We start from the raw sequence: 15,712 nt of genomic DNA on the forward strand, positions 1-15,712 counted from the left end.
GTAAGTAAAAGTCTCCTAGATCCTGAGACCATGTATTCCCACCTTGAAAAACTTATACTTGCATTAGTAATAACTTCTACTAAATTAAGACATTATTTTGAAACACACCCTATAACTGTAAGAACTAACTATCCCATTAAGAATGTTATGAGAAAACTAGAAATGTCAGGAAGGATGGCTATGTGGTCCGTGAAGTTAAGAACATATGACATAATAAAATACGAACCAAGATCCACTATAAAGACCCACACATTGTCAGATTTTGTGGCTAACTTTGTTGATGATCTAAGTACCAAAGTCGAAATAGAATCCAAACAACTTCTAGAAGAAGACAACATGGGAAGATGGACGATATTCACAAATGGGGCATCAAACCAAAGAGGAACTATGTAACACCGTAAAATTTAAAACAATTTTTCACATTTGAAAACACATTTTAAATAAAACCATTCATTCATAAAATCTCATAACATCATGTTTTTAATTCACAAATGTCTCCCAAGATCAAAATACATTCAATCCCATATGTGTGTACGAATCAAGCCGGCGCCTTCCCGCGGTCATCATTGGTACCTGAAACACATAACACTGAACACTGTAAGCATAAGCTTAGTGAGTTCCCCAAAATACCATAATAATCACATAATAGCCACTCAAGGCTGTAACTCTGTTGACCATTTGGTCAATGTGTCTCGGTGGGGCCCTCCAGCCCCAACTCTATGTGGGCCCTAGGGACCCGAAAGTCCCTACTCTGTAACTCTGAATCATGCATATCACATATCACAATAAATCACAACACATAATAACATGCAATCACATTGGCATATAACTCTATAATACTCTGTCTCTTAACTCTGTTACCACACTAGGTAAAGTATAGTGAGAAGACTCACCTCGGGTATCTCGGTAAATCTCTGACTCGGTAAACGTTGGCCTAGCCTCCGCCTAATCATATGAAAATAACACTCTATTTAATATAACTCTCAAGGCTAGACTATGCTCTCTTATGACACTCTCAGAAGGGTAAAAGACCATTTTACCCCTCTCATAGCTCAAAGGCCCCACATTAGACCATACCCTAAAAGTCAACCAAAAGTCAACTCTTCGGGTTACGCTGCGCGTACCATATGTGTACGCTGGGCATACCCGGCTACACCACAGAATCGGGGAGCGTCACCCAGTACGCGGCGCGTACTAGGGATTACGCCCGGCGTACTCCCCTGCTTCAGCCCTTTTGCTCTTGAGGTCTTAAACAGTTAAGACCTACGTCCATATTTTAGATCTGACCCCTTCTAATCCCCTTAATCCATAAAGTTGACGACTTTAAGCCTTTGCATGGCTGAACAAGTCACTAACTCCCAAAATGATCCAATCTTCAACTCTAGAAGGCTTAAAACACATGCATGACTCCAAAGTAACATCCAAGATGGGAACTTTATGGCTCTACATCACTAATAACACTGAAAAGGGACAGATCTCGGACCATGGAGCACTTTACACTCATAAAGTCTCCACCTTTGGGGGTTTTAGCCCAAAAAAGGACACATACAACAATAACCAAAAGAAGAGGAAAGTTTTGAACTTTATACCTCCAAGAGTAGCTCTTTCCTCTATAGATCTTAGATCTAAAATGGCACCTCAAGCTTTAGCCTCCAAGATCTCCTTTCCTCCTTCTTCACCAAGCCACTAAAGCACCAACAAGCTCAAATCAACACTCTCACACACTAAGAATGATGGGGCTCTCTTTTAGGGTTTCACTCACTGATATGGAGGCTAAGGAATGAGCCATAACACCCTTTATATAGTGCACAATGAGGATTAGGGTTTTTGCACCTGGGTCGGGTACGCCCGACGTAACTCTAGGTACGCCCAGCGTACCTTGGCGACTCCGCGTCCAAATTAAGCGCGTGAGTACGCGCAGCGTACCCCTCTGGTACGCCCAGCGTACTCACTTGCTACACATCCTCCACTCAAGGACCAAACATGACAATTCAATAAAGAGCAAGGATGAAAGATATGCACCTGAATCTCAGGGTGTTACAAACTAGATTGGGGATCATACTAAAATCGCGATAGGGGGACATCCAAGCCCAAGCAATCAGTTGTGAGTTCAATGCAACCAACAATGAAGTAGAATACGAGGCCCTAATAATGGGACTATAACTAACAAAAGATCTTCACATCAAGCATCTTCAGGTATTCGTTGGTTATTTATTGTTAAATAACCATTTTAATGGATCCTATGCAGTAAAAGGAGAGAAGCTAGCACTATATCTCCAGATCCTCAAAAACCTGGCCTCAGAATTCGAAACATTTAGCCTAAACTAGGTTAGTAGGAAAGACAATGATGAAGCAGATGCTTTGGCCAATCTAGGATCTTCCCGAAGGATCCCACCAAAAACCAGGATCCCTATAACCCACGTATTGATCTCAGTAATTGAGGATCCTGCCAAGAGACTAAAGGATCCAGACAACCATGTGGAAACTACTAATGTCGCCACAATCGAAGATCCCGATTCGACGATTCAACATCAGGATCCCAACATCAAGGATCCCTCTCCAACATCAGGATCCTGGATCTAGCCCATTATGGAATACCTCCAAAATGGCACGATCCCTAAGGAAGAGAAAAATAGAAAGGGCATTCAGAACATGAATCTCAAGGTTTGTTATAATCCAAGGTAAGCTATACAAAAAATCTATAGCAAGTTCATACCTTAGGTGCCTAGAAGATCATGAAGCTGTAGAGTTCTTAAAGGATATACATGAAGGAGACTGTGGAATCCACACTGGTGGCAGATCCTTATGCTCCAAAGTGTTGAGGACATGATACTACTGGCCAACCATGAAGAAAGATTCCTTCCTTCATGCCCAGAAATGTGATGTTTGTCAAAGACATAACAATATCCTGCATCAACCAACAGAACCTCTACATCCTATCATCTCCCCTTGGACATTCATGAAATGAGGAATGGATATAGTGGGCAAATTTCTAGTAGCCCCAGGAGGAAAGGTCTTCATGCTAGTGATGATTGACTACTTCTCAGAATGGATAGAAGTCGAAGCCTTCATCCATGTAAGAGACAAAGAGGTATTTTCCTTCATCAAACGTAACATCTTGACCGGGTTTGGGATCCCCGTCGAAATTATATGCGACAATGGATCCCAATTCATAAGCAAAAGGACAAGTGACTTTTGCACGAGTTGGGGAATTAAGATGGTAATGTCTACTCCTGTCCACCCTCAAGCCAACGTCCAGGAAGAATCCAACAACAAAATCATAGTAAACAACTTGAAGAAAAGGTTGGATGAAAAGAAAGGGAAATAGGCAAAAGAACTTCCTTTCATATTGTGGGCAAATAGGACCACTTCCAAGGTAGCCACGGGTCAAAACCCCATATTCATTGGTGTTTGGAATAGAAGTAATGATTCCCACTGAAGTGGTGATTCCAACAACAAGATACCTACTTCAAAACTAAGAAGACAACAATAGGATACTGGCCTAGGATCTTGACACTATTGATGAACTTAGGGATCTTGCCAAGGTCCATATTGCTGCTCATCAACAAAGGATCACCAAGGCGTACAGTAAAAATACAAGAGTCAGAAGATTCCAAATAGGAGACTTGGTACTAAGGAAAACATTCCAAAATACCAAGGATCCTACTACAGGTAAACTAGCACAAAAATGGGAAGGGCCATATCTCATAAATGTTGAAGCAAGAAAGAGGGCATATTGGTTGGCCACCCTAGATGGAAATATCTTACCAATATCCTAGAATGTGATACATCTCAACGCCTATTTTATGTAAGTAAGGTTAGTTATTTCCCAACACACTTAAGGTCCGCATGTTATTTACCTTTTACCTTTTGTTTTTATTACTGTTTGTTCTCTTCAAATACCATTACTGACCTAAGCATCAGAGGTGCGTTAGCGAGGCTAATGCCCACCCCCAGCTAATGTTCGTTGCATGCAAGGTCTTAAGGATCTTGACCTAAAAGGATCTTGATGGATGAATATTCAAAGATCCTGACACTCAAGGATCCCAAAGTATCCTGACCTCTAAGGATCTCTAAGGATCCTGGCACTTAAGGATCCTGACCTCTAAGGATCTTGACAAATGAATATTCGAGGATCCTGACATTCAAAGGACCACTGGTATACATGAGTTCCATGTTAGCAAACATCCAAAAACTCACAATGTGAATTTCCCAAGAATAGAGACTGATCATCTCTCCTACGCATAAGGGTACTTAATCCCTTCTAAGAATTAAAGAGTTAATTACCTCTTTCTCAAGAGTTAAGGTTTATACACCTCACTTAGATGCATGATATCCAACTATGGGATGTGAATGAGGGGATCATTTCACGCTTTAGTGGTTTGGCAACCCTCTCATTTATGAACATAAGTTAAGATCCTAAAGTTTGAATCTAAGGTTGATAACATTTACATGTTATCTTAAGTTGGGATCTTCCTCAGAAAATTCCTAAGGTTTATAACATTTACATGTTATCTCAAATTGGGATCTTCCCCAGAAAATACATAAGGTTTATAACATTTTCATGTTATCATACAATTTGGGATTTTCCATAGTAATTCACTAAGGTTCGTGACATTAACATGCTATATTGAATTGAGGTTTTCATCAAAGACTTGCTATAAAGTCATAACATTAGCATGTTATCTGAAGATGGGATACTTCCCATAAAATAAACAAGATTTATAGCATCATAATGCAAGAACTTTTCTCAAGTTAAAGTTAATGTCAATAAAGGATCCTTCATGAAGTTTTCTGAGATGAAGTAAAATAAGGATCCTTCCCAACGAACTTCCAAAATAAAGATCCTTTCGCATAATAGCATTAGGATACTATGAAGATAAGGAATTGATAACTTCAAATTTTTCCTTAGTCAAAAGATCACCAGGTTGTATCTATCCTTATTTTTGAAAGGTTACTTATTAAAGATGGTTTGTTACTTATAGAAAAAGTTTTACCTTAAGACTATTTATAGGAACAAAGTTTTTTAGGATCCTAGTACCATAATAGTCACGAATAGGATCGGTGCTCCCCACAGGGAACTGCTCGGACGGATAAGCCCTCGGTCTAGCATCTCCTGAAGCTGTGTAGATAGCTCCTGTATCTAGGACGGAGCTAGCCGGTACGGTGCCATGGCCATCGGAGCGGCACCCGAAACCAAATCAATGTGAAACTCCACTTGCCTCTCCGGAGGCACTCCAGGTAACTCCTCAGGAAAGACATCCCGATACTCCTGTACAACTAGTACACTACCCAAATCTGTCGAGCTCTCAACCCTCGTATCCGAGATATATACCAAAAATCCTGAACAACCCTGTTGAAGAAGTATCCTGGCCCTCGCAGCTGAATAGAGGGTTGGCTCCTGCAAGGCCCTATCTCCATGAATAACCAGTTCTCCCCCACTTGGGGTTCGAACCCTCACCAGTTGGCGCTTGTAATCGATCATGGCCCCATTGGCCCCCAACCAGTCCATCCTAACGATCACATTCAGTCCTCGCAATGGTATCGGGACTAGATCAACAAGAAACCTCTCCCCAAGAACATTCAAGACACAATCCCGACACACCCTCGCTGCACTCACAGTGCAGTCATCCATGATCTCAACCTCAAACAGGGAATCAAAAGTCCATGGCGCATACCGAAACTTCTTGTTAAGTGTAAGAGATACAAACGATCGAGTAGCACTTGAATCGAATAGAACGTGAACCAACATACCATTGACCAAAAAAGTCCTTATACATGAGAACATATATACACATAAGAAATACAAATCAATATCAAGCAGAAAAAAACACGTACCAACCACGACGTCTGGCGGTGCCCAAGCCTCCTCGGTAGTCAACTGAAATGAACGACTCTTCACCGTTGGAGCATCTGCCTTAGCAAGGCAACCATCAATGATCCTCATTGAGGCGGGCGCAGGCGCTACCACTGCTCCTCCTCCTCCCTGCAACCTCGGAAAATCGGCCCGTTTATGGTCGGTCTAGTTGCAGTGGAAAAAATCAATCCCTTCTTGGGGCAATCCCTGATCATGTGGCCTGACTGGCCACATGCGTAGCATCATGAGCATGCTGTTTGGCAGGCCCCACTGTGTGGTTTACCACACTTGGCACACCCTCCACGACCCTGCTGGCCCCTACTGGAAGAATCTGAGGTCTTAGGCTTTTTAGCCTGACCTACTGTTGCCTATGCCTGCTCAGGATTCCGCTTCGTGTGGAAGTCCAACTCCATATCCCGCTCATGGGCCTTCTCCACCATCTCATTCAAGGTTTTGCACCCTGTAATGCTCATAAACTCTCGGATATCATCCCTCAGCATGGAATGATACCTTGTCCTCCTCATAATCTCGTCTGTAGCATATTGTGGGATCAATAGTGCTCGTTCCTGAAACTTTGTCGCACCCCCAAACCAAGGATGGTGGAAACGTCCGAGGTGGCAGACTTCATGTGTAGTATCATAACAATGAGTATAATAGTGCTCAAAGTAAATACAACCATCATAAATATAATTGAAAAAGTTACAATGTAGCATGTGTTCACATATTTCAAAATCAATTACATTATGATTACAAAATGAAATGTTTAACGTATGAGCGTCCCATCCTCAAAAGCTGTTGTTTATTTGGTTCACTGATTTCCTGAAAATACAAGTATTTTCGAAAAAGTGTCAACAATTAAGTTCGTGAGTTCATAAGCTTTTGATCGCGGTGTTTGAATTTCTTTCCTTGTAAAAGTAATGGTTGTTCCAGAAAAATCCAATATTTTCCTTATAAAATGCATTGTAGTCTTAAAAGTCAAGACCGAAATGTACAAGTATTTTACCATACTTAAATAATTTATGCAAGTTTAAATCGACATAAACTCGTTTAATTGGAAGTAAAACCCGTAAATATTATGTTTTGTTAATACCCCATGTGAGTTATTATAACCATACTATGACTCAGACGGCCTCATAATACGACGTTCTTCAGGCATCGCTAAGTTAAATGACACTTGTCACCCCATACCTGCCGGTCTAGCTTTTGCATGTAGCTCAAGAGTGGGTTTTTCAGACCCAATATAGATCTATACACAACTATCATGCTCTCCTTACAAAAGACTCTGGTTACAATTTACAGGACTTTTGATTTCATTACTTTGGAAATAACGTGAAGCGAATGTCTCAAAAATTTATTCAATAACAGGTTTACATGAACTGAACTGAAAACCCTTTTTTGTATAAACCTGGTACTTTGTATTCGCACCCCGTTTATATGATCTGAAAACCTTTAGAATGAGTTTGAAATGTAAATGAAACATAAACTATACCTATTATAGTTTAACATAATTGTTTATAATGTATATGAAACATAAACTATACTTACCATAGTTTATCATAAGTGTTTGTGATGTATATGAAACATAAACTATACTTACTATAGCTTATCATAAGTGTTTGTAATGTAAAAGAACCCTTTTCTATGCAAGTCGAATGTATAGCAAAAATATAACTATGTTTATCATGCTTTGTCTTGTACTATTGATAATGATGGAGGATTCTTACAAATCAGTGAGTATTTTCTGTTATATAATTATACCACAACAAGAAACACATGAAAAATATGAAATCCTCAAAGACTAACGCTTTTCTCAACATGTTACAAAGTGTGATGAAAGTTATAAGCTGTTGACTTGTTTCTGACATTTCTACACTGTTTTGGAAAAATCACAGAGAAATCATACGAATTCGAAAAGTAAATCCGTAAATCCTGAGAGTTTAGAAAATGTGTTTAGTTTGTTCATAAATTTTATTATGATTTTTAGAAGTCTCTAACTGGTGTAAAAACGTTCATATTCACGGACTGGTCCGAATTCGTAGCTACAGTGATATGCAGTTTTGTAAAACTCACCATAAATTGTAGAAAAATCGTGTGAATATGTGCAAGTAGTCATTTTAAAGGTATAAACCTGATCTATTTGCATCTAATTCAGTTTTGAAAAATAAAAAAGTTTAAGATGTTCAAAACAGTCTGTGAATGAACATTAACTTTTCTGTTGAAAGCTGATGTTTGAGTTTAGTTATGTTGTTGGTGTTTTTACTTGTATTCCCCCCACCCCCTAAAACTTGAAGAAAACATGAAATTATGGGGTTATGAACTCACCTTGAGTGATTTCAGTAGATGGATGATGAAGAAAAGAAGTGTTTAACTCAAGAACACTTAGAAGATGTTTGAAGATTTGAAGATCTAACAACAAATTTGATGATATTTGTGTAAGGAACTCTTGATTTGAGTGAAGAAGTGTAAGATAATCAAGTGTAGGATGAAGATACTTACCAATAGTGGAGAAAGAACTCAAGAACTGCCCTTGAATCTCGAGTTTTGGAGAGAGGAAGTGAGAGAGAGAAATGGGTTTACTTTTTGGTGAGAAGTGAAGTCTTAGTGGAGAAGGAAAAGTTTCCTAGTCTATGATTAATGATAGAAGGTGGGAAACTTGTTGAAGAAGAGTGGAAAGGTACAATGAATAGGTGAGGGCTGATGTGAATAGTGACATAAAGCATGAATAGTGGGTTGGTGGTGTCATAGCTCTATGGGAAAGTCAACACTCCACCCTAATATCTTACCCACTAGATTTTATTCTTGAACAATGACTTCTCTCAAAATGTGCTTAATTAAGAAATATATAGGGTCTTATATGTCAACATATAAGTTTAGGTGAAAATACCACGTTAAAATTGATGGGTTTTGGCTATAAGAACATCCTATGTGCTCATACAAACCCTAATGCTTGGATCTAGGTTTCTCTATTGTACATGCAATTCATCCAAGATTACAAAACCCTAGATCTAGCATGTGATAATCAATATGACATATAAATTAGGGTTTAGATCATACCTTGATTGTTATGTAGCAATAACAATCTCAAATCCTCCTTGTAATGACTTTAGAAAGCTTAGAGTCACAAATGTCACTCCTCTAATGGTTCACAAACACCAAGAGCAAGAGGATGAAGAGGAGAAGAGAAGGAGGCTCTCAAAAACATGTGGAAACCCTAGACCATTATTTCACCACGTTTTTGGAGCATAAGGGTTCTATATATAGTGAGGCTATTAGGGTTATCTAACAAGGAAACCCTAATTTGGATGCTTAAGCCCTAAGCAACCCATGGACTCCTTTCCTTAAAGGCCTTGGATGATTTCTAATGGGTTTCCCCATAGAATTCGTCCAACCTTATAATATAAGGCAATCCATGGCCCAATTGCAATTATCTTATAATTACAATTCCAGTCCCTTAAGTTTAATTAATCTCTTTTAGTCACAAACTTAATTCTTGTTAATTCTTGACTAATATTAATTAAACAATATGATTTCTCCTTTAATATATTATTCTCATAATATATTAATAAATCATATTTAATCCTTTCTCTCCATAATTCATCCTATCAAGTTGCTTTGGTGAAGGCAACCCAAAAGGACCATGCACCATCGGGTCAAGTACATACCAAAATAGTTATGGACTTAGACACTAATACAACAAAAATAATCAAAAACGGGCTTAAAACGGAGTCGAGGTCGAAAACCGGGTGAAAATGGAAATTTGCGAAGTTCCTCGGATTGGGCCGAAGTTTGGTCCCCAGCAGTCCTGGACCGAAGGCAATTGAAGCGAAATGGACCGAAGGTGAAATAGGCCAAAGGTGAAATGACCCGAAAGCGAAATGGGCTGAAAGGAGGTTCGGTCCGAAGGGGGAGGTTCGGGTTCATTCCAATACAACTTCGGTCCTTCAGCATTTCGGTCCAGCAGGTTTCGGTTCAACAGGGTTCGGTTCTAATAGGGAAGGCTTCGGTCCTTTAAGGCTATTTTTCATATAAACTTCCCGTTTTGAGCAGTTTTTCACCAAGTTAAGTGTTGGGATGCCCCAAATGATTATAAAAAAGTTAGAAGAGATTTTGAGAGAGATTTGAGAGAGATTGACATTGATAAAGAGAGACTGAAAGAGACTTTGTTTGTGACCTTTTTGAGTGTTTAGCTTCGCAATGCGAGGTTCGTAAACCCTTTTATGCCTTGTTATGAGCGTCATACGCCCCCGAAGTGTACGTATTAATGTTTTATTGAGTTGTTCCATCAGTTACACTGATTAGGGTTTAGTTTTCCTGAACACGTGAAGACTCGAAGTGATACTTTGCATAAAGATAGTGTGTTGTACAATAGTAAACATGATGTAAACCCTAATACACAAGGGTTAATTGAGTTGACCAGTTTGACTTGTTGACTTTATTTGACTTTGACTTGACCGAAAATTGACGGTTGTCACATCATCCCCCCCTTAGAAAGAATTTCGTCCTGAAATTTGCACTTGAACCGGGATTTCGAGAGTTGGGGAAAGACGTGGGTATTTTTGTTTCACTTGATCCTCACGTTCCTAGGTGAATTCGGGTCCTCGTTTAACGATCCAACGGACCTTCACAACAGGGATGCGACTTGATTTCGTCCTTTTGATCTTTCGATCCATGGTTTCTATCGATTTTTCCATGAAGTGGAGACTCTTGTTTATTTCAATTTCATTGAGGGGGGGGGGTATTACAAGAGTCTCGTTAGACAGACACTTCTTTAAGTTTAATACGTGGAAGGTCGGGTGTATGTTATTAAGTTCTTGTGGTAGTCGAAGCTTGTATGCCATTGGGCCAATCCCGACAAGGATTGCGAATGGCCCGATGTACCTTGGATGTAGTTTTCCCATGTTTACCAAAATATATCATTCTTTTCCACAGTGAGACCTTCGGTAGTACTCGGTCATCAACCTGGAAATTCCAAGGGTCTGCATCGCTTATCTACGTAGCTCTTGTGTCGATCTCGAGACGCTCTCAGTCTTTCTCGTATTAGTATGATCTTTTCCATTGTCTCCCTTATGATTTCAGGGCCAACGAGGGTGTTGTTAGATACTTTCCCCTTCGCTAGCTATGTATCCTCCACTTCGGCCCAGCATAGTGGTGATCTGCCCTTCGCGACTATAAAGATCTTCGAATGGAGCGACCTTGATGTTAGGGTGATAGTTTTTGTTGTGTGAAAATTCAAGGAGCGGTAAGTAGGTATCCCACTATTTTACCGAAACCAATCGCACAAGCTCTTGGCAAGTCTTCCAAGGTTTGAATAGTTCCTTTTTGCTCTGCTCGTCGGTTGTAGGTGGTAGTTCGCACTCCGTCTCACCTAGTCCCTGAAAGGGTTGCCAGAATCGTCAAATGAGTCTACTATCTCTGTCAGAAATGATGGATATTGACATACCCTACGGTTGTATAATCTCTTTGATGTACGTTCTAGTCAATTTCTCTATCCTGCCGGTTTCTTTCATTGGTAGGAAGTGCGTGGATTTGGTCAACCTATCAGCAATTACCCAAATGGTATCGAGACCACCCTTTGACTTGGGTAACTTGGTTGTGAAGTTCATGGCTATCCGCTTCTACTTCCTTTCGGTTATCATTGGTTGTTGTAGGAAACTCAAAGGCTTCTGTTGTTCTACCTTGACCATGGCACAAGTCTGATACTTTCCCACATGTGTAGCGATGTCAGCTTTCCTATTCGGCCACCGATGTTACTTTTTGAGGTCCAGATACCTCTTGTCTAAGCATGGATGAATGGAGCAGCAAGTTTTCATGTGCTTCGTTCATGACGTCATTTCTGATTCCAACAACTTCGGTGTCCAGATCCGATTCATGGGATAACATGCCCTGCCGCTCTTGCCTTCTAGGTTCTTATGATCGGTGAAGATTGTACATTTCGTGTCGTGGAGATAGTGCCTCCAGATCTCTATGGCGAATACTACTGCTCCTAGTTCGAGGACATGCGTGACCTAGCTGACCCTGTACATCTTTAGCTGTCTTAAGTCACAAGTAATAACTTCTCCTCGGATCGCTGCATAGGGCCTGCTATAGTGTTTCTCGTTTGTCGATTAGATCGGTAGGAGCATATGGGTTCAATTTAAGTGACTAGATTAATTCGAATGGTAGAACATCCACTCGCACTTCTGGGCAACCTTGTCCCGAAGCTCCTGGTAGGACTCGTACCTGGTCCATCTATCCTTAACTCGCGCGTATACTTTGTATGTAATTTGGGTTGGTAAAACAGTTGGATGGGTGACTCTGCCCTAAGTCCACAACTAGACGAGGAACAGGAAATAGGGCGGAAACACACATCCAATGTCCGTAGAATCTTAATTATACACCACACTTTGCATATACACATGGTAGTGATAGGTTAACCGCATTCGTCCCACGTCTCTAGGCTTGATCTTGATCTGCTATATGAGTGATATTCTCGAAGGGTTTACTAGGAATACTTTGAAAAGCTTACAGAAGGTATAACACACCTTCAGAGAGTGCTTCGGGGTTTCACAATGAAGGATGGCCCGAGGGTCAGAGTCAGATTTAGGGTTATGAGGGACGAGGGTTTCGATATGCAGCTGGTTAGGTGGAGGGTCTTCTCGTAACATATGTAATTGATAGGGTGATGACCCAACCCAATCCATATCAAATGACGACATCGGGTTTTTTTCGATGACACATGTATTAAGTCTTATTCGTAAGAGGTATTCGTTAGAGTGATAGTGCATCCTGCGCTTTCTTGTCAGTGTGTTCCGTTTTGATTGATGTTATTGTTATTGCAAATGATTCATACCACAGCAGCCAGTACTGGTAGTAAGGGTTAGGGATGAGAATTTGGCCTGAAAACCCAAACCGAAACGAAAACCGAACCGAATTAGACCCGAATAAGCAATTTGATTTGGTTTTCGGGTTATTCGGTTCGGGTTACCCGAATAAGGGCTTATTTGGTCCAAAAGGACCGAACTGAATGTGAAAAGTCACATTTTTTTCCTAACATGGTTACTTATTTGATCTTCTTTTCTATCAATCGTTACCCAAAAAAACCCACGTAATACACCAAAAAATCAACACAATCGAATTCGATCATCCATATTACACCAAATCGACGAGTCGACGACATCACTCTTTGATCGATTGAGGTTTTTCTCATCCTTGCGACATTACTCTTTGATCGACAATTGCGGCTACTGCCCTTGCAACTTACGATAACCTGGACTCATTGATCGATCATCACCGGTTCAAAGTTCAAAATTCAAAGTCCATTCATGATAAGAAAAAAAGTCGGCCCTTGCGTCTGGAAAAAATAATCGTCTCATCATCGTTGTTTTCTAGTTTCTACTATGATCAAACTCCATTCAAGTCATACAAAATACAATATTTATAATCACATTGTAAATGTTATTCGGTTTATTCGGGTTATTTGGCTCCTTAATCATCTTCTACATGTTATTTGGGTTATTCGGGTCAGAACCGAACCGAACCAAATAATACCCGAATCGAATCGAACCTGTATTGCTTATTTGGTTCGGTTTTCGGTTCATACAATTACACTTATTCGGTTTTTGGTTTATTCGGGTTCGAGTCGATTCTGTTCGGTTCTGACCCGAATAACATCCCTAGTAAGGGTGTTCTGATAGCTAGTGATGATTCTTTATATCATGATCTCCGGCCGATCATTCTATGAGCGATCGGTATATGTAAGTCATATGTCATTTGATATCGATGAAACCGACGAGTGAATGGCGCTACCCTAACCCCACTACTAGACATGGAACATGAATGAGAGCGGAAGTGTTCATTTTAAGTCTGTAATATTTTGATTATAAATAACCCTGATGTATACATTAAGTCATCACAACTCATCGATAATGATCCTAAGGTCATATATGAGTGTCTTTGATTTGATTGAACGAGAGAATATTTTAACTACCTTTTGAAAGACGGTAATTTTAGCAAACATACCAATTTCATTACAAGCATATGGTACTTAAACATTTTTGTTGTTGGAAATACTACAAAAGTCCTAATAAGATTCCTGTTGCTCCTGCTGGTTTGTTTGTCACACTCCTCCTGCTCCCCCGTCATTCCTCTTAGTTGGACAGTCTCTCTTGAAGTGTCCCCTTTCACCACATAGGTGACATACTGGACTTATATTGGTATTGGTGATTGAAGCGATGCGCTGGGTCTGGGTCCTGCAGAAGCGGGCAGTATGTCCGTTCTTGTTGCAGTTTTTACAGTGTGGCACTCGGCAAACCCCATTGTGGTGGTACCCACACTCGTTACACTTTGGGAGTGTTCTTATATATTGTCTGACCGGTGCTTGAGTGACAGACGTTGTGGCTAGTGTCGAGGCATGAGTTGTGACCGCAGTTGTAATTACAGGGGCAACCACAGGTTGTTGTCTTTTATCGTGCTTTTGAGATAGGATGCGCTTCTTTTTGTCCCAAAATTCTCGTTTCTTGTTCTTAGGTTTGTGGCCTGAAGTGCCTTTGTTGGTGGACACCCGCTGGTGTTCTTGACTGTCACTGCGGTTAGTATTGCCCACACCGCCTTCACCTCTGTTGGTGTTATTAGCATTGAGTTGCGCCATGACGGCTGTCATGGCTACCGTGACTGCAGCTTGAAAAGTAGCAGAGTCTATCTGCAGGATTGTTGCCTTGCTTGTTGGCTGGTTACCTTCTTGTGAAGAGATAACCCTGTTGCATGGGGAGAAACGATGTCGTGAGTGGGGATGATTATCTCTAATTATATCCTTACCATTTATATACACATATATAAATTTTGCACTTTACTGAACTATTCTCGACGTTTCTGCTAGCGTTCCTGGGACGGAGTTATGGTAGTGGTTAGAAGTAGGTTTTGTACGAGCGTTAAGTTTTACCCATCCTAGGATTACATTTGTCCAAATACGCTTCACTGAGGACTTCTGATGGAATCCGATGCATTAGTGCTGGTATGATCGCGCCCTATATGCCTACGAAAAAGGGCACCTTTCAACCATGTGGTTTAAAAAGGTGAGATGATAATGAGTCTTGAACAAGGATTTATACGTCATGAGTTATCTAACTAAGTTTATCTTAGTTCTGAGTGTATCAAGTTCCAACTTTTTTGGTGTTCTGAAAACAATTCATATTGAGAGTCTATATATAATAAACTTATGAATTCTTAGTAGTATTGCTCCAAATGAAATAATACGCATGCCCATTTCATTTGTATGATTCTAACATATTTAGATTTTAGTGAAAGGTTTTGAGCCTGATGCAGGTCTGCAACACATCATTGCAAGGAAAAGTTTGGACCGCAACTAAATCTCTCGACTAGTGTAATTACTAACTCACAAGATCGGGTCTACACATGGAGGGGAGTAGCACCAGTGCATACTCATAGACTTAATCTACAAGGTCTTGTGAATAAAATGAACTATGCTCACGACAATACGCCCCCAGTGGTGCTTGAAACGAAGCCGATGCGTCCTGTAGTTCTGCTAACCTATGCTCGATTGTGACCACTCTCTCTTCGAGAGTCCAGTGTCTATCATGACGATCTCTTGCCTTTAACCGAGTAGCGACAAGGTCCTTAACGAGTTGGTCTCTAAAATAGTAGTCTATTTCCGAGTCTCGAGTTTTTGAGATGATAGTGTCTGTAGCAGCGCGCAGTTCCCTAACTCGAGGTTCGTGATCTGTTGGGTCATCACCGGGAGGGCTCTGTCAACCGGTCCCCCATGGTTAAGGTCATTGCAACTTCATTGGTCTCCAAATAGCGATTGCTATTGCTGATGGTGACTCCACCCCTCGGTCAATGCTGCCTAATGGGGCACAT

The sequence above is a fragment of the Lactuca serriola genome, chromosome 5, assembly GCF_051521515.1.
Source record: "Lactuca serriola cultivar US96UC23 chromosome 5, Lser_US96UC23_V15, whole genome shotgun sequence".
NCBI lineage: Eukaryota > Viridiplantae > Streptophyta > Magnoliopsida > Asterales > Asteraceae > Lactuca > Lactuca serriola.